Here is a 23,409-nt window from a genome sequence, read left to right as displayed (position 1 = left end):
TTGATTTAACCATGGCAAAGAAGAAAGCAGAAGTAGAATACAATAAATATAGATTCAAACCAGAGATATGAAATAAAGTTAACTCTTGTTGACAAAAAGTCAAAGCAAAAACATAGTTACAATGTTTTAGTACTAAGTTTATGACATTTAACTATTTTTAATCCTACTGTTTTGGGACAGCAGGGTGGCTCAGTGATTTAAGGCACTGGCTATCAACCCTGATGACCTGAGTTCAATTCCCAAGATCCATGATATGACAGAAAGAGAGTACTGACTCCTACAAATTGTCATCTGTCTTCCACATACATACCTTGGTACAAGGGCTTCCCCTGATCACACATATATATGTGATAAATAGCATTTAAAATTTTCAAGTAAATAATAAAATATTACTATTTTTAATAATCTTTTTTAATGTAATGATTCCAAACAATGGCTGCAATCAAACATGTAAGTTTTCTAGACTATCAACACACATGTTGGGTTTTTTGTTGGGCTATTTTATTTTGTCTTGCCTTGTGAGAGACATCATTTTGTTCATTTTTACTTGAATGAACAGATCTGGGAGCCAGCCACAATTGCTGGGCTACAGAATAGTAACTGTCAACACACTTGTAATGAAAGAATCTTTGAAAATAAAAGAGTAAATTACACATGTCAAGTTAAACAATCTGTTACTCTAACAGGTGCGATTAATCCAGAATGCAAACAAACTACCAACAGCTGCAGTTCACCTTAATTTGAAGTTGAGCTTTGGCCAGGACCCACAGGCTAGACTACAACAAAAGTAGATTTTCTAAAACTGTGGGTCAGTTATTCAGGCATAACTGAATAAGCAGGTTTCTGGATGTTTGTCTACCAACATTTAATTCAAAATCAAACACAGAATTGGTCCGAGGTGTCCCTGGCAGTACTCAGTCATGCTGTATCACATGACCTCACTGCAGCCCTGATTGTGAACAATGTGTGTGCTTTCCAATGTGCACAACCATTTTTATGTACTTACTAAGACAACGTTCACAGAAAAGACAATGTAGATTTGCAAACAATATTGCAGTCACTGTTACTTTCTAGTGTATGGGCTTCTGGAATTTATCAGCAGCAGGTTTACTGCATAAGCACTCCAGTACATTTAGAGCCTAAGCAGGATTAGTTTTATCTTGTGTAAAAAAACAACAAGTCCAGCCTACTCACTCTGAAATAAGGAACCAAAAGATGGCATAGAAAAGGGAGGTGGTGACTAGAATGTAGCAAAACAAAACAAAACTTTGAAAGAAGAGAAAGGCATCGTAAATAGTAGTTTAAGAATGCAAAATACTCCGCAGTTAAAATTTTGGAAAACAAAGTCACAACTTGTTGGTAACCAAATACTTTAAGGCTAAGTGATTCTGTGCAATTTGAAGCTCACTTTATTTCCTCTATTTTGCATACCTTCTTACTATCTCAGAACAATTTTAATGTAGCCAAAACATTTGAAATTGTTTTCAAAATGAGTAAGGGAAACAGAGCACACCAACATATATGACATATCACTACTGCTGTACCTTACATCTGACCACTCAGAAGCTACTAGACTGTCTTTCCCAAACTTCCAAAAGGGCAGGAAAGTAAGGTAGGAAAAGAGAGGGAAAGAGGAAAGGAAAAAAGAATGCAGTAAATAAAGCAAATTTGTACAGATGGCTCACTCCTATAACCTAGCATTCAGGAGCCGGAGACAGATCTTGTGGCTTGCCCAAGTTACACAGTGAAACTGTCTCAAAAAGATGAACCAAGGAGATGCCTCAGCTAGTGCAAGTGCTTGCAACACATCCCTGACAACATGTGTAACCATGGAAATCGCCCAATGCCAGGGCACACATCTCTAAGCCCAGAACTGTTAGGAGAGATGGAGTCAGGAGAACTGCCAGGAAATTCCCAGGCCAGTTAAACAACTCCTAAAAGTTGTCACCTGGCCTATGTACACACACACACACACACACACACACACACATACATTTTAAGGTAACTATGTGAGATAGGTTTTAAAATTGTTTATCTAATATCATTTCACTAAAAATATACAGTATACCTTAAGCTTATACAATAAACCTGAAATGTGTGTGTGTGTGTGTGTGTGTGTGTGTGTGTGTGTCTGTGTGTGTCTGTGTGTGGGGGAGAGGGAGGGGGAGGGGGAGAGAGAGAAACTGAGGATGTATTTCCAGGGTATCTGTGTAGCCTGCACAAGGCCTTGGGTTCAATCCATGTACAGCAAATTGATTAATGAATTAACTGATTAAGAGACCACAAATTGGTAAACATATTCAATCACCAGAAATCAAGTGTTACCTGAGGTCTGTATCAGCATCAAAGACATTTTAAGACTTCACAGACCTCTACTGGTTCTATTCACAATCAAGCACGTACCAAGTTTTCCTTAGAACCATTAATTATTCATACAGCCACTAAAATATAGTCTCCTTAAATGCAAGACTGTATCAGCTTATTTGTCAGTACTGGGGATCACACCCAGTACCTAGCATATGCTAGACAAGGATTGAGTTACATCCTCAACCTGATTTTTAATTTGTATGTTCCTAGCACCTAGAGCAGTGATATACCATATACTTCTAATAACAAAAAATAGATATACAAATGGTCACTTACAGAAAACATTGTTTATAACTGAAAAATACAGAAAACAATCTAAATGCCATACAGATATAGCTGTATCTATGCAACTATTTTTTAAAAACTGAAGCTACTCTGGAGGCAGAAGTAGGCAGATTTCTGTGATTTAATGCCATCCTGATCTACACAGTGAGTTCCAGGCCAGCAGACTACAGAATAAAACCCTATCTTTTAAAAAAAGAATTAAAAAAAAAAAAAAAAGGAAGAATCAAGAGTATGAAAATAATATAACTTCAAAAGAATGAACCAATCTTTACTGCTAAGCGAAAAATTCAAGATTATTATAAACTCTTCATGTAAGAAAGGAATAAGAAGAGTTAGAGATGTAGCTCAGTGGAAAAGTACTCACCTAGTAAAATGGGGCCCTGGGCTCATTCTATAGCACACATATGCAAACAAAGGAAAGCAGGTAGCAGTCCCACAAAAAAGTAAACATAAGATGACAAGCCCCAGTACCAACACAAAAGAGAGAGAGAGAGAGAGAGAGAGAGAGAGAGAGAGAGAGAGAGAGAGAGAGAAAGAAAGCTCTATCTGGAATAATTATATAACCCAGGAATTGCCTCCTTAGGCATATATTTTAGAAAGATGTATATGTGTATGTATACATATATGGATGTTCACAGTAACATATTCCCAGTAGCTGAGAGGTTTAAAAAAAAAAAAAAAAAAAAACCAATGTCCATCAACAGACACATGGATAAATAAAATGTGTTCTACAGATATCATTCAGGCAGGGGAAAACCTGAACTCTGAACAAATTACACTAACCTAAGAAATCAGGAACAAAAGACCACATGTTGTATAGCTCCATCTACATAGAATACTTAGACTAGAATAAGAAAACCCACATAGAAAGTAGAACAGAACACGGACAAGGGAAATGACTGGTAATGATCACAAGGTTTCTTTTGGGGGTAATGTTCTAGAATTAGACAGAGGTGATAAGTGGTACAACATTGTGAATATACTTTGAAATAACAATAATAAAAACTATAACAGCTAAGTCCTGTAACCCTATACTTAAAAGGAGCCAGGAGAACCTCAAGTCTGAGGCAGAGGGAGACCTATCTGAAAAGAAAGGAAGCAAACAAACCTGGCTTGTAAACTTTAAAGGGAGAGCTTTGATAAAGCAAAGTGGCATAAGCCTGTAGTCCCAGCTACTCAGGAGAATAGAGGCAGTTGAGTCACTTAAGGCCAAGAATCTGATGCCAGCCTGAGCAGCATAGTAAAATTGTCTCAAAAATTATGTAAGTAGGGCTGGAGAGATAGCTCAGTGGTTAAGAGCACCATCTCCTCTTCCAGAGGTCCTGAGTTCAATTCCCAGCAACCACATGATGGATCACAACCATCTGTGATGATATCTGATGCCCTATTCTAGTGTGTCTAAAGACAGCATACTCACATACATAAAATAAATAAATTTTTTTTTAAATGTACTCACATACATAAAATAAATAAATTTTTTAAAAACACATAAGTAAATAAATGAAAGGGTGAGTTTTATGCTATGTGGTTTGTGTGTCAATTAAAAAAATATATGAGGAAAAAATAATAGAAAATGTAAGGGTTGGTGAGATGGCTCACCAAGTAAAGGTGCTTATCACTAACCCTGATGACCTAAGTTTGATCCCTGAGACATAAATCATGTAAGCAAAAAACCAATTCCAATTTGTCCTCTCACCTCCATATTTGTACCATGAGCTGCAAACACAGGTTTAATGTTTTTAAAAGCATATACTCTGTTCACTTTGGTGAAATAATTGAGGAAGAGATAAATCTGAAACTAAATTTAAACTCTGGATTCCTTAATGAACATAATGAACATGGAAAAGAAGTAGAAACAAAGATAGAGACTGAGGAATGCGACCATAAGATAGAGGGACACTTCTGGGTAATCATTTTAAATAGTAAAGTGGAACAGCAGTAGCATTCAGTAACTGTACTGTTTCACAAACCAAAACTAACAATAATGACACATACGATGGATACAAGCCTATAATCCCAACACTTAGGCAGGAGAATATCAAGTTTGAGCCCAGTGTGAGATACTTGGGAGATCCTATCTGAAGTCATCATCATTATTACCTGTAACAATAATAAGTTAACATCAACCAAGATGGAGAGCAATCAAAAGAGAAAACAAAGAAGCAACAAAGGAACTGAACTACACTGCACAATAGTAACACAGCCATAATAAAGAGAGCAGAGTATAAACCATCTAACCTAAATAGCTAAAGATAAAGATAAAAACTGTATACAGATAATCTTGTGAATACTTTTCTTTCTTTCTTTCTTTCTTTTTTTTTTTTTTTTTTTTTTTTTTTTGGTTTATTCGAGACAGGGTTTCTCTATGTAGTCCTGGCTGTCCTGGGCCTTGAACTCAGAAATCCACCTGTCTCTGCCTCCCAAGTGCTGGGATTAAAGGCGTGTGCCACCACCGCCCGGCTTGTGAATACTTTTCATAAGTTAGCAAATAACTATCTGATGGATACTCAAAAGTTAGCTAATATGTTATGATACTGAGATTCAGGCTTCTGTCACAGAAAGAAAATACAAATAAGAAGTGACAGAAAGTCAGAACAACTTATAGTGTTGGAGGAAAAAGTATTGATATAAACTCATGGTCACTAACACATAGAGGAATAAATATAGTTGTCCTTCAGTACCTTCAGGGGATAGGTTCCAGAGTTCTTCACACACTCACACACTCACTCACACACACACACACACACACACACACACACACACACACCGGCAGATAACAAAATCTATTGTTCTCTAGTCCCTTATAGTGTGATTCTTAAACTGTGGGCAGTGATCCCATCATGTAAAAATTTATGCCAAAAATTTAGCTACAATGAAAGGTTTCCGGACACAAGAACAAATCCAAGGTGTCTCTGGCAGCACTCACCCATGATGCACCCTGTGACTCCACTGAAGCTGAAATGTGTGTGCTTTGTACTATGCATGCCAAGGCACTGTGCAACACCAAGAAGCAATGCTGGAAATACCATGGCTCAGACTGAGACTATTGTAAATTATGGATTGCAGTATTTTTATCATGCAAACAAGTGTTGTGCTTTTACAGAAATACAGTAGTTTTAATTACAGAAAAGAAAGCTTCTAATATTTTTATTATCAATCCTCAGCACACAAGCATCAAATTACTGTATCTCTGATTTGCTTTATGTTAGAACATTTGATTTTTAAAGTTGGCTTGACTTTCACATAAAAAAAAAAATCATTAAATATTTTTGACTCAGAAGTAGGACAGAATTTCCCACAATTTCTGAAATGGCTCTAAATATACTCCTGCAATTTTGTACTATGAATTTACGAGAAGCAGCCATCTGAATGCTGTTGATTATAAAACCAAAATATCGATCGACTCTAAAAAAATGCTGAAAGATGCTCTATGTCCTGTAGTATCAAATGTTTAGTCAAGATTAAATTTCTTTTATAAAAGTAAATAAACAGACTCATTTCTCAGTATTCAAATTTGTTTCCATCTTTAGTAAATCTATATGCATATAAAAACAGCTATTTTAAAATAAGTTTATGTTTATCAATAAATGTCTCATTTGTATACTTACTTTCCTTATATAACCACTTATTCAGGGCCACCTAAAAACTTGACAAAAGGAAATCATGAGTAGAAAAGGGTTAAAAATCCTGCACTGTATTTGTTTATAACCTACCCATAACATAACAGATTAAGTCTAATATTTAATAGGCTGTAAACAATTTTTTTACTGGAGTAGGTGAGATGGTCAGTAGCTAATGGTACTGGTCATCAAGGCTTTCAATCTGAATTGGGTCCCCAAGATCCACATAGTGGAAGAGGCAATCAACTCCTACAAGTTGTCCTTTAATCAAAACACACACACACACACACACACACACACACACGTACGTGCAAACATACACATAGTGGCCTACAAAGCTGAAACAACATAATTATGTGAACAACATAATACTATCATAATGGATAGCAGTCTGTAGAATCAAATGAATGCACATACTACCATAGTGATATAAATAACTAAATTAACAAATGTCCTTTGACAGATGAAGTCCAATTCATACATATAAGAATAAGGGAATTACAAATACCACAACTGTATATGCTACAATACAAACAAGGAGAGAAAGTTTGAGGGAAACACTATAGTTTTTCCTCCTACAGGATATATATTAATATATCAAAGAGAATACAAAGGGACAAATAGCACCCTCACCTAGAATAGCCCAATAGAAGCTACCAGAACAAATGACCAAGGTTAAAATATCATTAGTAACCAAACACATCAATACCATGGGCCCCCTAGTAAAATGCATTGATACAGATCATCATTATAATCAAAACATGCAAAACCTCAATCTAATCATGAGAAAAATATCAAATGAGACAAAAATGAGAATATTTTTATAAAAATAAAAACAAACAAACAAACAATACTCAGAAAGTCATGAGAAACTTAGAAATTGGCCAGGAGTAATGACTCTGACCCAGAGACAGTCAGATCTCTGAGTTCAAGACCAGCCTGGTCTACAAAGTAAGGCCCCATCTCAAAAAACCAAACAAACAAAACAAGCAAGTATGGCATTGCATGCCTGTATCCTCAGTATTCTCAGTACTTAGAGGGAGAAGCAAGAGGATCAGGAGCTCATGACCAGTCTCAGCTAGAGTCAGAATCAGCCTAAGCTACACAAACTCCTGTATCAAAAAGAAAAAATAAAAATAAACCTAGCCATCATCTGATTCAGGCATCATGTTTATTTGCTGGTAGATCTCCTCTGGAATTTAATATTCCCATTAATTTATAAGGGCCAGTAGAAAAAAATCAGAAGGGTATCTATTAAGTACCTATTTTGTGCTCCTTTCAGTTTAAAAACAAAAAATACGCCAGGCGGTGGTGGCGCACGCCTTTAGTCCCAGCACTTGGGAGGCAGAGGCAGGCGGATTTCTGAGTTACAGGCCAGCCTGGTCTACAGAGTGAGTGCCAGGACAGCCAGGGCTACACAGAGAAACCCTGTCTTGGAAAAAAAAAAAAAAAAAAAAAAAAAACTAGCTGAAGTGACTTTGCTGACTTTACAATCTCCTTTTTAAATGACTCAGCCAATATTTCCTGTTCAGAAGGTATCCCTAACAACCTGTTTTGTGGGTACATTAAGGCAAATTATTCAATTGGTTGTTGCTTTTATGGTTGTTTATCTACAAAATTTCAAGGGCTTGTTTCACATGTTTCTTGATATCTCCCACATAGCCAAGACTGCCCTGAAAATCTTGACCATTCTGCCTCCACCTAGAGCTCAAGTTTTGTTTCACAAGTGTGCTTTTTACCTAAAACAATTTCCTACCTTATTCCAAATACAGCATCAATATTACACTTACATTCTAAAAGTCCACTTTAAAATCAGCTGCCCACTACATCCAGGCATTTTGCTCACAACATTAAGACTCTTCACTATTACCTGCATCTTCTACTAACCAGTCCAACTAAAAAAACAGCACATTCTCTTTAAATGTGTGAAATCCATTTAAATAAAATGATATTTTCACATGTTTACATTAATGAGAATATTAAAATGTGCGTGTGCATTTGCCTTCCCCTCCATACGCCACCAGCATGACTGCAGAGAAATACATGACCAGCAAATCAATGGATCAATGTTGAAAGTAAGTGGCAAATCCAGAAATTTAAGCAGAGTGATAAGAACCTTAGGGAAAGCAAAATTCATAAAAGTTGCTGATTGCAAGAAGCCTTAAAAGGCCATCCATTTCAGTGACAACTGATAATCTATCCCACTTTTGAAAGATGCCACGTTTCCAACCTTCCTAGATATCTTTCTGCCATACAATCCTGTCATGTGATTTGGGGAATATAATTGACTGTTCTTTGTCCTACATTATGCTGTTTTTTTCCTCAAATTACATGACAAAATATTTTAGCTTATTTCTAAAATATACAAATATACAGGTGCAGAGGACAAGCATGAATGACATATGTGCATTTATGCATAATGCAGGCACGTAGGACATCCACTTTTGCTTGTACAAACACACAGGTATGTAAACATATAATCAAAGGTACATCACCAGCAATTTTTTTTTAAACTTTGAAGCTTATTTTTTCCTCATCATAATTAATTTTTCTTTGCTTTACATCAACACTGGCCCAATTTAGAGGACTCACCACAAACAAAAATATAAAAATATTCAGGTATTATATCCAAAAAGAACAATGTTAAAGTTTAATCCTTAAAGCTATTTGAACACAGTAAAATACGGTGATGGAGAGGAACAGCCAGTGATAATGAGCAAATAACTGGGTTTAATCAAGTGGGCCAAAGGAATGACTCAAAACAAATCATTTTGGGAACACTCATAAAATAAGGAAGTACCATTCAAGGACAAGCCAGGTACTATTAAAAAAGCATAAAAGGTCTGTTAGAAATATACCAAAATATTAACAACGAAATGCTATCTCTGGAGATGGGTTATTAATTCGTTGGAATTCATCACTCTTATTTGATTATATATATATATATATATATATATATATATATATATATATATATACACACATACCTTCAAAGTATTACATTTTTTAAACTAACGCAAATGGAGATTCTGTCCCTGAGCTCCACAGCTAACATACACATGCATGCATGCATGCATGCATACATACATCGCGTCTTTACATAACCTCCTGAGAGGGGTAAGTACCAAGCTTCTGTCCTCCTGTCTCCCGGGAACCTGCCACCCATCACTGTTCCCAGGGTTAGCTCCTGTCATCCTCACCATCCACCTCTCACCCTGGAGACGACACAACAGCCGCCTCGTCTCCGCTCCAGGTAGCAGGGGCTTTAGAAATGGTTATCTTATTCCGATGAGAGATTTGAGAGGAAGGTTTACGGGAAAGGATGAGCAGCCCCCACCCAAAAGCACAGACAACGAGAAAGACACATGGTTCCAACCTCCACCTTCCGAAATCGGCCGGCGACTGCGAGCATCTGAGCCGCCGCGACTCTCCTCCAGATCAAGAGCGCGGAGAGCCGCTCCCCAGCCCGGGTCCCAGCTGAGGGAGCAGCGCTCGTTAGCGGATAAAGGGGAGAAGGTCACAGACGCGACCCCTGAGGAGCTGAGGGGCGCAGACTGCAAGCTGGTTCAGGGGCGGGTCCCTCGGCCCTCCGCCGGGTGGCTCGGCTTCTAACAGGCTTCCAGAGGGCCGGGGGTTCCCCAGGCCTCCGCCCGCCGTCCACCGGGAGCCGGCGGCCCCACTCGGCGGGCGGCCCCGGAACGGCCCCGAGCGGCGGCTCAGCCGGGCCAGCCAAGCACACACTCGGGAGGTGGAGATGGCGAATGGAGAAGTGTTGCCTACCGTACGCGGGACGGGAGCTGGAAGCGGTGGGGTGCGGCTCCTGCACCCGGCACCCGGCACCCGGCTGGCCAGCGGCTGCGCTAGCCGCGTCCTTTATATTTTTTTGCTGCAGCGGCGGCGACTTGTCAAAGGGAAAGACGTAAGAGGCGGCGGCGGCAGCAGCAGCAGCAGCAGCGGCAGGCGAGTCTCGCGGGACTTGTGGGGAACTCTCGCGAGATCAGTAGCGCTGGTCCTGCCTCCTCCCGGCTTCGCGCGGGAGGTGGGAGGCAACCTGAGAGGAAAAGGGAGAGAAGGTGCCAGCTTAGGCACGAGTGGGAAAGCAATGGGAACTTTGGGGGCCGGGAGACCCTCCTGTGAGGGTTCTGGGGGCCACCGCCCCGTGTTTCTTACCTCTGAGTCCTCGCGGACTCACGTGTGCCCGTAGGGAACTAACAATTGGGGACATTTCACAAAGGGCGCCGAAGGATCAGGCGAGCATGGATGTGCTCAGGATGAGCACCGGACAGTCGGCAAGTGGATCCAGCTCCTAGTGCTGCCGAGGCCTCGGGGCTGCCGAGGACCGTGAGGAAAAGCTGGGGCCCGGCCACACCCCTTTATCTCGGCTGCGCGACCGGCGCGCTACTGCCTTTATCTCCCATCGCAGTTTGCCCTTAACCTTCTCGCCGATTACGCTTACGCCCAAGCAAGTGTTTTAACTTGACCAACTTCTGCTCTGCCAAAGGAACGCAGGAGGCTTGACCTTTAGGTCATGACCATGACCTTCAAATCATGACCCTGACCTACACAGTGATGCACTCTGAGGACACCGACGAGCTTGTTCATCTCTCCCGACGTCTAGCATAGGTGGAGGTGCTCAAATTGTCGAATGCCTCTGTACTTAGGACTCCCAATCTTACCCCTGTAGCAATGGTTTCAGCAAAAGGTTTTTCTGGAGAGAGCGCTCAGTGATTAAGAGGGCTTGCTTCTTAGAGAGGACTTAGTTTCACTTCTCAGCAAGGCAGGCAGGATGTCCACAACCACTTCTAACTTCACTCCTGAACTCTGCAGGAATCTGCACTCATGTTCACATACCCACACATACACATAAATTTGTTTGTTTTTTTTTTGTTTGTTTGTTTTTGTTTTGTTTCCAAGACAGGACGTCTCTGGGTAGCCCTCGCTGGCCTGGAACTCAGAGATTTTCCTGATTCTGCTCTTGAGTGCTGGGACTAAAGGCGTTTGGGGGAGGGAGAGGCATTCTAAATACAATCTTTTTTTAAAAAAATTGTTTTGCTGGACCCCCACACATGTGCATGGTATAAGCAGCGGATGGGGGTGGCAATCTCTGTGAATTTGAGGCCAGTTTGATCCACATACTAAGTTCCAGACCAGCCAGGACTGCATAATGATACCCTGTCTCAAAAAAAAAAAAAAAATACACATCTATCTATATGGTATAGGCAGAAGACAGCATATACCCCTTTGGTTCAATTGGAGATGTGTAACATACACATTTAGCCCAAGACAAAAGCTACAATTCTGGACTCTCAACTTTGTGTGTGACTTTGAATGACTTGCTTGGCTTCCCTGGACCTCAGTTCCTAATTCGTTCATTCAGAATACTAGTTATTGTTACAGGGTTCCTCTAAGGAGTGAAAAATTTGCAACGTTTCAAATCTGAGAGAATCGCTAAGTGGACCTCTAATGGTACATATAAAGTTCTGTGTGAGATGTGTGTTCTGGGTCTAGATATGAGAGGCAGATTAGCGTGGAGTGTTGTCATTGTTGCTACTGATTTTTATGCTCTTAGATGGTTTTGGACATATGGACAAGGAACTGAGGTGTATATTTTTCATATCAAAGCAGACCTGGCCTCCAGGTTCCCCCAGCATCCCTCAGTTCCTACCTGTTCCACCCTGCCCCCAACCCTGAACTTTCCAGTCCAGGGGCTGGGCTGCCCTTCCCCTAGAGGCTCCTCCCTATATAATCCAGACATTTTGTGCTCTCGTTCTCTCTCTCTTATTTTCTCTCTCTCCCCCTCTCTCTCTCTCCTTCCCCATCTCTTCCCCTCTCCTTCTCTCCCCTCTCCTTCTCTCCCCTCTCCTTTACTCTCTCTTCTCTCTCCTTCTCTCTCCTACCCTCTTCTTCTCTCCCTCCCTCCCTCTCTCCCACTCTCTGCCTGGCAGACCTGAGCTCTGTTCCCAGTTCCTGTATCAGGAGGCTCCTAACTGCCTGCAACTCCAGCTCCAGAGAGATCTGATACCTCTGGCCTTAGCAGGCAGCTGCACTCACATGTGCATACCCCCATACAGTTGTGCACATATACACATAGATGTAATTAAAAATAATAAATCTTTTTTAAAAAGAAATTTCCTCCTTTGCCCTCTATTTAGCTTCCTCCCTAGGAGACATGTGCAAAGAACTAAATACAGTTGAGCCCAACAGCACGCAATTACTTTTAAATGTTCACTTACTTATTTTTCTCTTCAGAGTAAAGTATTTTGCCTGTATACATGTCTGTGTGCCACCTGCATGCAGTGTCCACAATGGCCAAAAGATGGGACTAGATCCCCTGGTAACCGGCATTACCTGACATTGTATGGGCCACAACGTAGGTGCTGGGAGTCAAACCTAGGTCATCTAAAGGAACAGCCAGTGCTCTTAACAGCTGAGCCTTTTCTCTACCCCACATACAATTATGAATTAATGTCAGCAAGGAAACTCTACTTTTCACCATTACTTTGAATACCACTACTTCCAAACACAAGTCCCCAAATCAGCACTTGTTAAAGCCTGTCAACCAGCCTCTCACCTCTACCACCACATTCCTCATAGATCTCCCCTAGAAAACTGGAAACTTGTTCTCAAGGTCAGTGCCTCACTGTCATAATAGATCCTTGTCCTGACAGCTCTCTGAGCTGTACACAGTGGCCACACCAGAGAGGCAACTCCCCCCTACCTCCACCCCAGCACACACCATCATCATCTCAAGGCACTTCTACACTCCTGCACCACAGTCCGGAACTGGAAATGACAGATGAATATGTCATTTTCGTCTCACGTCTGCCTATAAGATATGTTTAGCTCTCAAATGAAAACTATAGCTAAGTTGGAAATGAAATCAGAAGAGTAAAAATATAAAGGAAAGGGAAAAAGCTAAAAGGATTCAGAGAATGCATTGAGCCATGACTCTGAAAACAGAAACTTGCCAATGCTGGAGTCCACAGACAGGAGTCCTGATGTCTAGTGAAACTGCAACCTGCCTTCCCCTTTCCACAGCCTGTGAGTAAATGGGTTTTCTCCTTACTCAAGAGTATGAGAGTCAAAGCCAGGTGTGGTGGTGCACACTGTTAATCCCAGCACTTGAGAGGTAGAGGCAGGCATATTTCTGTGCGTTTGAGGCCAGCCTGATCTACATAGAGAACCCTAGGCCAACAAAAGGAACACAAAGACTCTGTCTCAAAAAAAAAAAAAAAAAGTCAAAGAATGTAGGAAATTATCTGAGACATTTTCAGTCTTAGCACTTCACTGAGGGGCTATTATTAGTCAAACACTGTATGAGGCTCTAAACAAACTGTAGACAAGCTTTAATACCTACCCTCAAAGAGGTTCTGGTCTAATGGAAGAAATGGGAAGAGAAAATAGATCATTACAATAGCTGCCAGGGGTAGTACAAATAAGAAAGGCATAAGGAGCTGGTGAGAGAGAAGGCAGGTGAGGGAAGATCTGTAAGTCAGCTCCAGAGTGACTTCAGCTAATTGCTCTGTTGTGGGTTGTAAATTCTGCTTCCTCCTAATAACATGCACAGCTCCTAAACCATTAGAAAAGGGTCTTTGATGTGGCCTCATTATATCCACCTATTCGCTTTGAAGAAAGATAGGATTAGTGGAGGAAAAAAATCATAATTAAAAACATTTTGTTCTTACACCTTGTGTTTAAACACGTAAACACATTCCACTTCACATGCTTGGTCCCTTAGGACAGTCTTCCTAATCCGAGTAATACTGCAACACAGAGCCCAGGGGACAGTTCCAAACCATGATGATGACACCTACACTGTTCAGCTTGTGGCTTACTTATATTTACTTATAGATGTCTTTGTTTCTTGGTTTGTTTGTTTGTTTGTTTGTTTGTTGGTTGGACAGATTACGGTTGTGTATCTTAAACTGGCCTCAAATTTGGAATCCTCCTGCCTCAGACTGCCAGGTGCTGGGATTACAGGTGAATGCCACCATATCCAGCTGTTTTGTTGTGTTGTTTGTGGTATCTGTGATCTAACTCAGAGTTCTTGCCTCTTCTCAGTGAGGTAATGGGGTGGGGGGAACCTAATAGGCTTGCCTTATTGTGTTGACTTGCTTATTTTTACAGTGCTTGGGATGGCTCCAGGGCCTCCGGAACATGAAGCAAGCACTCTGCTACTGAGCCACATCCCCAACTCAAGGTAGCTGTTAACACTTGATTTGTAACAATAGTTCCACAAAAAAAGAAAAACCTCTAAAAGTAATTATTTGTGGCACCTATCAAACATTTATTATTAGTCATATGTTATGCTAGAACTGTACAGGTTCAAATCACGTACATGGAAAAAAAAAGAACTAAACAGTCAAGAATCGTATTTCTTATCCCTATAATAGAGTCTATCCCTCTATGCGCATTATAAGTTGTCACTCAGGGGCAGGGGCCGGGGTCAGGCTACTCAGGGCTATAGCAAGATCCTGTCTTTAAAAAGACAAGAAAGAAAGAAAGAAAGAAAGAAAGAGAGAGAGAGAGAGAGAGAGAGAGAGAGAGAGAGAGAGAAAGAGAGAAAGAGAGATCGAGCAAGTGAGAGGGAGAGAGGGAGGGAAGGAGGGAAGGAAGGAAGGAGAAAAAATAAAAAGAAAAGGGAAGCTGAAGTGTAAGGGTAGGTGCCCACCTGAAACTTGTTGATACTACAGTACTGCCCCTCGAGGGAAAAAGGATGTCTGCAAGGGCGGGATGTTTATTGCACCTTGATATTTATCGACCTTTAATAGCTAACTTAGTAGGTTCTTTCCAATGTTCCCATCACTATGTTCACTTGGGATAAGTAAAATTTGGAATCAACTAATTCTACAGGCCAATTAAAATTATTTAAAAAAAAAAAAAAAAAAAAAAAAAAAAAAAAGCAGAGTGTAGCAGAGCATGCCCCTGATCTCAGAGCTTGCAATGGAAAGGCGGGGGGATGAGGGTCGTCCTCAGCTGCGTATCAAGGCCAGGGCCATATCAATTGGGTATGTGCTTTTAGGAGCCAAATACATGCATAGAAAATAGCCATCCTGACAAAGCAATATAATACAAACTGAATGAGTGAAGGATGAACAGTATTCACAGAACATAGAAAGGAGATTTGCTGAACACAGAGAACCTTTGTCTACCTGCTAGAGTTAGAGAGGAGAGCTCACAGCTAAGTATAAAAGTTACACGTTCTCATAATAACTCATTCTCAAATATAAAAATCTCCAAGCCAAAAAGTTTCCTAGAATTTTTGTTAAATACGTCTACAGATGAGAACACACTCATTACCTCTTTTTTTTTTTTTTTTTCACTAACAGGTAATTGATCTACCAAAGAGGTTTGAAAGGAAGTGGAATCACAAAAATAGGACCCGAGATGAGCAAGTACTTCTTTTAGAAATAAAATTCCTTCTGCTGTATACAAAACATACAGGATTCCTACTTGAACTCTGCATCTTCAGGACTTACACAGTATTTAAAACTTCCTTTACAAGACATTGCCTAAGTCTGGAATACAATAATCATTTCTACTTTTTGATTTAAAAAAACAATTTTGTTGTTTCTTTTGGCTTTCGGAGAAGGGCAGGATTTCCTAGCCCACGCTAGCTTTGAACTTGCTATGTAACTGAGGCTGGCCTTGAACTCCTGATCTTTTTGTCACTACTTCCAAAGTATTTGGATTATAGGTGAGTGCTACCACTCTTGCTTAAAAACAGTAGTTTTTTTAAGATAGGATCTTCTAAGCCTGTTGTAGCTGGCCTAAACTCACACTACCCATACTAGCCTCAAACTTCTTCCCACCTGAGCCTCCTGAGTGCTAGGATTATAAACATGACCGTCATACTTGATAATAATAACTTTTACCATTTTTAATTAAGTGTATGTATGTGTCTGCACATGTATATAAGTGTAGACAGTGAAGTCCTACATAAATGTGTATTGTTGACACATGTCACAGAACCCAAGGTCTCAGCCCCATGGGAGTGCCAGTGTCTTCCCCAGGTGATGCTGAGAAGGATGGAGGGCAAAGCCTTCCTTGGGTTTGAATGTGAATGTTAAAACTCTGGACAGAAAATGTCCACGGTAACTTCTCCACTACCTGAAGATCACGCCCCTACAGAGACTGCTCCTACAGAGACCAGGATAAACTAAACCTGTCTCCCTGTTCAGCTGTATGAAATAACCCTAACTCCTGGTCAGCTGTGTGCTAATAACCCTGCCTCCCTGTTCAAATATATTTTTAAAACACTGAGCTTTTAAAACACAGCTTGAAGGTGGTGTGTTTCTTCATTTGAGAGCCCAGATCACCCTAGCTTCTCTGTGTGTGTCTTGTCCTTTCTTCATTCCCCTATCATCCGAGTCTAGACAAACTGACTGTTCAAGGATCCTGCATATGCTCATATGAATGCAGGTGTCCCTGGAGGCCAGAGACCTCTGGAGCTAGAGTTACAGTTTCAAGCCACCTGATGTGGGTCCTAGGAATTGAATTTGGGTCCTCTGGAAGAGCAGCAAATGCTCTTAACTGCTGAGCCATCTCGGAACCAAAGAGTTGAAGGGTTAGCTCAGTGGTAGAATGTTTGCCTTATAAGTACCAATCCTCAGGACCAGAAGGAAGGAAAAGAAAAAAGAAAACATGCACACACACTCATAGAAAGGAGAGAGAGAGAGGAGAGAGAGAGAGAGAGAGAGAGAGAGAGAGAGAGAGAGAGAGAGAGAGAGAAGAGAGAGAGAGAGAACTGGGGGTAGAGGGTAAACACAGGTGATCAATTCCTCAATCCACAGCAGGGAATGAAAAACTGATGCTAAGGAAGGACTGTGAGAAAGTGCAGAGGGGAACGTGGTGACCCAGGGCCATGGGGAGAAGGATTCATAGAATTCATGGCAGACATTGGGACAGTACACTAAGTAAATAAACAATGCAAGTCTTTGCTCTAGAGGCTATCTACCTAAAATCATAGCACACATGAAGAATCTCCGGGCACACAAAGAAAGCCACCCCTTTTCTACCCTTTAAAGAACTAAGGCTTAAGAAGGATTGCTGAGTTCTAGCAGGTAGGACCAGGGACCTTCGGTGATAAGTAGAGACTTAAGATTGAGCTGTTAGCCTGGACCTATGAGAAGAGGGAACATTCGAGGCACAAGGAACAGTATCAACCAAAGTGTGCCCAGGATCCACAGCCGGTCTAATTTAGTTGTAGCCCTCCGGTGCAGACATTATCCAGGTCTAGGACTCTAAGTAGCAAGGAACAGAAACTCAAACAGAACTTGCCTAGGTAACAGTGAAGGATGTTTAGCACAAGGGATCCATCCAAATGAAAAGAGTCGTCGAGCAAGAGTGGAGTAGTAACCCACCTCTTCTAGATCACTGACACAAACAGAACGTGTGTCTACGCTTGCCTTGCTATGTTGGCTTTGATTTCCTTCAGCTCAGACGACCTTTGTCCCTATAGCTGGGGGGGGGGAGGGGAGGGCAGTGCTCCAGCCTTGTATCTAACCATTGCCAGCCTTAGAAGGGACCTGAATCCTAAGGACACCGTGCTGACTGCTCAGGATTGGATCAGCATTCATCCTTATCTCCATCTGAGAGAGACCACCCCAGCCCACCCCCATAAAACTACCGTTTCTGGCAGTGCAGCAGATGGGCCTAGAAAGGAGACAAGTGTTGTGACGATGTTGTGCTAGGGGGGATACATACAAACTGAAGTATGTGCATGCATGGAGTGGGGAAATGTGTCACTCCAAAACTGTGCTTTCCTGTTAGAGAGTCAGCTCATCATAGGGTTTAAATGTTCGCAACAGAATTCTCAATTGATTAATATGTTAATCAGTTAGTGAATGCAACTTCAATCAAGATGTTGTGGAACACAGTGGAGCTCTAACATGGGCTAAAGGATGGTTACCCATGATCCTTTGACATTCTAGCCCCATGACTTCAAATGAGTAACTCAACCAATCTCTGCCTGTACTTCCTGTTTCCTTTAAAAAAAATATAGCCACAATGACAGCTGATATTTTTTATTGATGTTTCAAGCCCTCACTTGTTTCTTTTTTCTCTGCCACCTCTCTCCACTTCCTCCTCTTTTTTTCTTGGTACTGGGGGTTGGACCTGTGGCCTCTTGAACATCTGAAGTGTGAAGCCTCTCTAAACATTTTCCAAACATTTCATTTAAAAATCAAAACAAACATATACAACTCCATTAATCTGAGATAATCCCTGCTTACAGGGTTATCATAAAGATTAAAGAATCCACGTATGATTCATAGCTTCATTACTTGGCCCACAGCCAACACTAAGTAGGTCATTGTTTTTAATTATCTGTTTCCTGAAGAAGGAAAGGTCTTTCATTTCATGATTGCCTGTGACACCAGATCTGATGACACCACAACCCATATCTCTGATATAAGCAATAGTTGGGGTACAGTGGATGTGAGAAGAAATGAGAGATGTGACTGAGCAATGTAAAGTAGAAGGCAATCTTGTGGTTCTGATATGGAATGACCTCCTAAGGGCTCAAGTGCAGAAGACTTGGTCCCATGCTGGAGGAGTCAAGGAGTAGATCCTGAGACCTCTGATTCAATTGGTGGCTGGATCTCTTGGTGAACTCACAATATAGCATTATTGAGAGGTGGGACCTAGTTGGAGAAAATGGGTCACTAGGGGTCTGAAAGATTTACCTTATCCCTGGCATCTTCTTCCTCTTTTTTGCTTCTTGGAGAAGCTCTGCTCCCCCAAGCCTTTCTGCTGAGATCTCTGACTTGCTATGACCCAAGCACACCAGGGAGAGGTAACATGGATGGAGACCTCTGAGCTGTGAGCTAGAATCAATCCTTCCTGTCTTCAGTTGATTTTGTGGGTACTTCCTCACAGTGATTAAAGCTAACACGCTTGGCTAGGTCTGTAGTTCCTAAAGGAAATGCATTTCCACACAGTCTACCCATAAAATTCATAAAAAAGGAGCACCTGAAGTTTCTCTTCTCTTTGACTTGAGTGATTTGAGCTTTGTTGAACTACTGAGATTATCCAACAATGTGCTGGGCTGTGTGCTAAGCCATTCACAGAATTAGTCTTTTACTCCCCACTATGGTCTGCAAGATGAATCTTCTCTTGAGATATAATTTAGAATTCACTAAAATAAACCAGTAAGGAAAATAATGCAAAATAAGTGGAAATTGAGACATGTAATTATGGAAAGGCAAATAAAACATGAGCCTTATGATTTTAATATGGAATTTCCCCTAAAGTGCGCATGTGTGTGTGTATGTATATATGTATATGTTTTCCATATATATATATATGCATAGGCTAAAGAATGGTTACCCCACATCCTTCAATCCTTCATCAACATTCTAGCCTAATGGCTTTAAATGAGTAATTCAACCAATTTACAGTGTGTGTGTGTGTGTGTGTGTGTGTGTGTGTGTGTGTAAACACACACACATATATATGAAAAGTGAGCCTGGGATTTGGAAGGGACTCTGAGAAAGTCACCAACTAATAAATAGTAAGACTGGATTTAAGCACAGCTCTGTCATTCCTCAAAGCCTAAAATACAAACTAAGTCCTACTTTCTTATCAGTGAGAGCTAGTTAAAATACATGGATAACCAAGCTCTAAGAAACGGGTAACATAGTAGACATGGTCAACTTCTCTGTCCCCTACCTTTCTCTTATGTTCAGTCACCTCAGACACCACCTCCCTCCCGGCTCCCCAGGACTACAGCCTTCCCATTGCCCACTCCAAAAAACAAAACAAAACACCAAAAATCCCCAAACAAAAACCTTCTTATCAAGCTACATCTGTCCTCCTCCACAGAGATGTTTGCTTCTGAAGGACTGAGTGCCTCTTCTTCTCACTACTACATTTTTTCTTTTTCATATTCTCAGTTGTGCTTCCTTAGCTGCTAAACCAGCTGGGACAGACCTGTCATCCTCAGGAGGCAGAGGCAGGAGGACTGCAAGTTCAAGGCTAACCTGAGCTATGTAATGAGTTCTTAGGCTGGTGTGGACTACATGAGGAGACAGTGTCTCACACACCTAAAAGGATAACGGCAGGGCCTTCTGGAGCAGGCGCTAAGGTTAAGAGATACTTTACTGAAAACTGCAGACCCTAAAGGAGAGGAATAGATGGAAGAAGTAGGCCTCTGAGAGTTCCCAACCCCCACCTCCTCCCACTCCCCACTTATACCCGCCCCAGCTCCAATTCCTTATTGTGGCTCAAGATACTATATGAACTCAATGTCTGGCCCTTCTTTGAGCATCATAGGATGTAAATTAAAGTTTCCCCTGTTAATCTCAACTTAAGTTTTAAGTCTAATTAAAGAACCTGAAAACTATTGTGAAATGCAATTCTAAAAACAAAAGAAAAAGAAAACAAACAACCATGCCTCTAGTAAACATTTACAAGGCTGCTTGACAGAAAGAATGTATTAGGTCTTCTTGGGAGATCTGACAGAATTCTGCACTAAAACCATCCAGTCCTGGGCTTTTATTTTGATGGGGAGACTTTTAATGACTGCTGCTATTTCTTTAGGAGTTATGGGACTGTTTAGGTGGTTTATCTGATCTTGATTTAACTTTGGTACCTTGTATCTGTCTAAAATATTGTCCATTTCATCCAGATGTTCCAGTTTTGTTGAGTATAGGCTTTTGTAGTAGGATCTGATGATTTTTTTTTGAATTTCCTCGATTTCTGTTGTTATGTCTCCCTTTTTAGTTCTGATGTATTAATTTGGATGCTCTTTCTGTGTCCTCTGGTTAGTCTGGCTAAGGTTTTATCTATCTTGTTGATTTTCTCAAAGAACCAGCTCTTGGTTTTGTTGATTCTTTGTATAGTTCTTTTTGTTTCTACTTGGTTGATTTCAAACCCTGAGTTTGATTATTTCCTGCCATCTACTCCTCTTGGGTGTATTTGCTTCTTTTTGTTCTGGAGCTTTCAGATGTGATGTCAAGTTGCTAGTGTATGCTCTCTCCAATTTCTTTTTGTAGATACTTAGAGATCTGAGTTTTCCTCTTAACACTGCTTTCATTGTGTCCCATAAGTTTTGGTATGATGTGCCTTCATTTTCATTAAATTCTAAAAAGTCTTTAATTTTTTTCTTTATTTCTTCCTTGACCAAGTTATCATTGAGTAGAGCATTGTTCAGTTTCCACATGTATGTGGGCTTTCTGTTGTTTTTGTTGTTATTGAAGACCAGCCTTAATCTGTGGTGATCTGATGGAATACATGGGATTATTTCAATCTTCTTGTATCTGTTGAGGCCTGTTTTGTGACCAATTATATGGTATATTTTGGAGAAGGTACCATGAGATGCTGAAAAGAAGGTGATTCTTTTGTTTTAGGATGAAATGTTCTATAGATATCTGTTAGATCCCTTTGGTTCATAACTTCTCTTAGTTTTACTATGTCTCTGTTTAGTTTCTGTTTCCATGTCTGGCCATTGTTGAGAGTGGGGTGTTGAAATCCCCCACTATTATTGTGTGAGGTGCAATGTTTGTTTTGAGCTTTAGTAAAGTTTCTTTTATGAATGTGGGTGCCCTTGCATTTGTAGCATAGATACTCAGAATTGAGAGTTCATCTTGGTAGATTTTTCCTTTGATGAGTATGAAGTGTCCTTTCTTGTCTTTTTTTGATAACTTTTGGTTCAAAGTTGATTATATTCAATATTAGAATGGCTACTTCAGCTTGTTTCTTGGGACCATTTGCTTGGAAAATTGTTTTCCATCCTTTTACTCAGAGGTAGTGTCTGTCTTTGTCACTGAGGTCCATTTCCTGTATGCAGGAAAATGTTGGGTCCTGTTTGTATATCCAGTCTGTTAGCCTATGTCTTTTTATTGGTGAATTGAGTCCATTGATGTTAAGAGATATTAAGGAAAAGTGATTGTTGCTTCCTGTTATTTTTGTTATTAGAGGTGGAATTATGTTTGTGTGACTATCTTCTTTTGTTGGAGAAGGATGACTTTCTTGCCTTATCTAGGGTGTAGTTTCCCTTCTTGTGTTGGAGTTTTCCATCTATTAGCCTTTGTAGGGCTGAATTTATGGAAAGATAGTATGTAAAATTGGTTTTGTCATGGAATATCTTGGTTTCTCCATCTATGGTAATTGAGAGTTTTGTTGGGTATAGTAGTCTGGGCTGACATTTGTGTTCTCTTAGGGTCTGTATGACATCAGTCCAGGATCTTCTGGCTTTTATAGTCTCTGGTGAGAAGTCTGGTGTAATTCTGATAGGTCTGCCTTTATAGGTTACTTGGCCTTTTTCCCTTACTGTTTTTAATATTCTTTCTTTGTTTTGTGCATTTAGTGTTTTGATTATTATGTGACAAGAGGAATTTCTTTTCTGGTCTAGTCTATTTGGAGTTCTGTAGGCTTCTTGTATGTTCATGGGCATCTCATTCTTTAGGTTAGGGAAGTTTTCTTCTATAATTTTGTTGAAGATATTTACTGGACCTTTAAGTGGGGAATCTTCAATCTCTTCTATACCTATTATCCTTAGGTTTGGTCTTCTCATTGTGTCCTGGATTTCCTGGATATTTTGGATTAGAAGCTTTTGCATTTTCTTTGACCATTGTATCAGTGTTTTCATGGTATCTTCTGTACCTGATATTCTCTCTTCTATCTCTTATATTCTGTTGGTGATGCTTGTATCTATGAATCCTGATCTCTTTCCTAGGATTTCTATCTCCAGGGTACTCTCCCTTTGTGATTTCTTTATTGTTTCTACTTCCATTTTTAGATCCTGGATGGTTTTGTTCAATTCCTTCACCTGTTTGGTTGTGTTTTCCTGTAATTCTTTAAGGGGTTTTTGTGTTTCCTCTTTAGGGGCTTCTACCTGTTTACCTGTGTTCTCCTGTATTTCTTTAAGGGAGTTATTTATGTCCTTGTTAAAGTCCTCTATCATCATCATGAGAATTGATTTTAAATCTGAATCCTGCTTTTCTGGTGTGATGGGGTGTCCAGGACTTGCTATGGTGAGAGAACTGGGTTCTGATGATGTCAAGTAACCTGGGTTTCTTTTGCTTACATTCTTGTGCTTGCCTTTTACCATCTGATTATCTCTAGTGCTACCTGCACTCTGTCTCTGACTGGAGCCTGTCTCTCCTGTTATCTTGGTTGTGTCAGAACTTCTTAG

General features: G+C 40.5%; 1 protein-coding gene across 6 annotated transcripts in view; it reads right to left on the bottom strand.

Moving 5' to 3' along the window:
- The window catches only part of Herc1 (HECT and RLD domain containing E3 ubiquitin protein ligase family member 1), a 152,986-nt gene extending 142,779 nt beyond the window's left edge, over nucleotides 1-10,207 (bottom strand). For 5 of the 6 annotated variants that reach the window (XM_076925366.1, XM_076925371.1, XM_076925369.1 and 2 more), the window contains exon 1: nucleotides 10,053-10,207. The gene's annotated coding sequence lies outside the window, so the exon portion shown is untranslated. The remainder of the gene's footprint in view (nucleotides 1-10,052) is intronic. The other variant, XM_076925367.1, reaches the window with a different exon arrangement.
- Nucleotides 10,208-23,409: the final 13,202 nt, after the last annotated feature.

The sequence above is a fragment of the Arvicanthis niloticus genome, chromosome 26 (assembly GCF_011762505.2).
Source record: "Arvicanthis niloticus isolate mArvNil1 chromosome 26, mArvNil1.pat.X, whole genome shotgun sequence".
Lineage (NCBI taxonomy): Eukaryota > Metazoa > Chordata > Mammalia > Rodentia > Muridae > Arvicanthis > Arvicanthis niloticus.
This window is presented reverse-complemented; position numbering and strand designations above follow the sequence as displayed.